The 660-nt window shown below is 41.5% G+C and overlaps 1 protein-coding gene across 1 annotated transcript in view; it reads left to right on the top strand.

Moving 5' to 3' along the window:
* AsnRS (asparagine--tRNA ligase) overlaps nt 1–660 on the top strand; it is a 12674-nt gene that overhangs the window by 7991 nt on the left and 4023 nt on the right. The window lies entirely within an intron of this gene.

Here is a 660-nt window from a genome sequence, read left to right as displayed (position 1 = left end):
TGTGAAGCCCTTAAGTCATAATCGGTGAAGTTGGCCAATAGCCACTTGAATGACTTGGTTAAGACTGGTTAAGACTTCTGACGTTCTGACTTGCGGCTTATTGTAGAAGGCCTATTAATAACATCACTGTAAAATAAAAACGCGCCACTCTTGGATAAAGTCAAGAATGACATTGACAAAGCAGTTAAAGTGGTGATCCTAAAATACGTTTAAATGCGGAATATTACATGTCAAATACGGAATATTTGAAACTTGCGCTTGTTTTAGCTATTATATATACGGCGAATTTAAATAACCAATAAAAAATCATTACCTCAGTGACGTAATAGGAACCCTGATCAGGCTTTTCAAGCCTGTTGAGTGGCTGCAGGACAGAGAGGTTCTCGGACCTTTTTGTTCTACAGCCAATCACAGGCTTAAAAAGTTCGTCTTACGATACATGAAATATTATAGCGTTTTCGGCCCGGCCAGGTTTGCACCAACCTGGGTTGGATTAATGGCGTTTTGTGCTCTCCTATTGGTAGAGCGGATGACGTCAACCAATAGGAAAGATTAATCCAACCCAGATTGGTGCAAACCCGATCGGGCCGAAAACGCTATTAGGCTCACTTGCACATCCTTATAGCGTTTTCAGCCCGATCGGATTTGCACTAATCTTGG

This window comes from Trachymyrmex cornetzi, unplaced genomic scaffold, assembly GCF_001594075.2.
Source record: "Trachymyrmex cornetzi isolate Tcor2-1 unplaced genomic scaffold, Tcor1.1 scaffold90, whole genome shotgun sequence".
Classification (NCBI taxonomy): domain Eukaryota; kingdom Metazoa; phylum Arthropoda; class Insecta; order Hymenoptera; family Formicidae; genus Trachymyrmex; species Trachymyrmex cornetzi.
The sequence above is the reverse complement of the archived record's forward strand: the minus strand, read 5'-3'. Positions and strand labels throughout refer to the sequence as shown.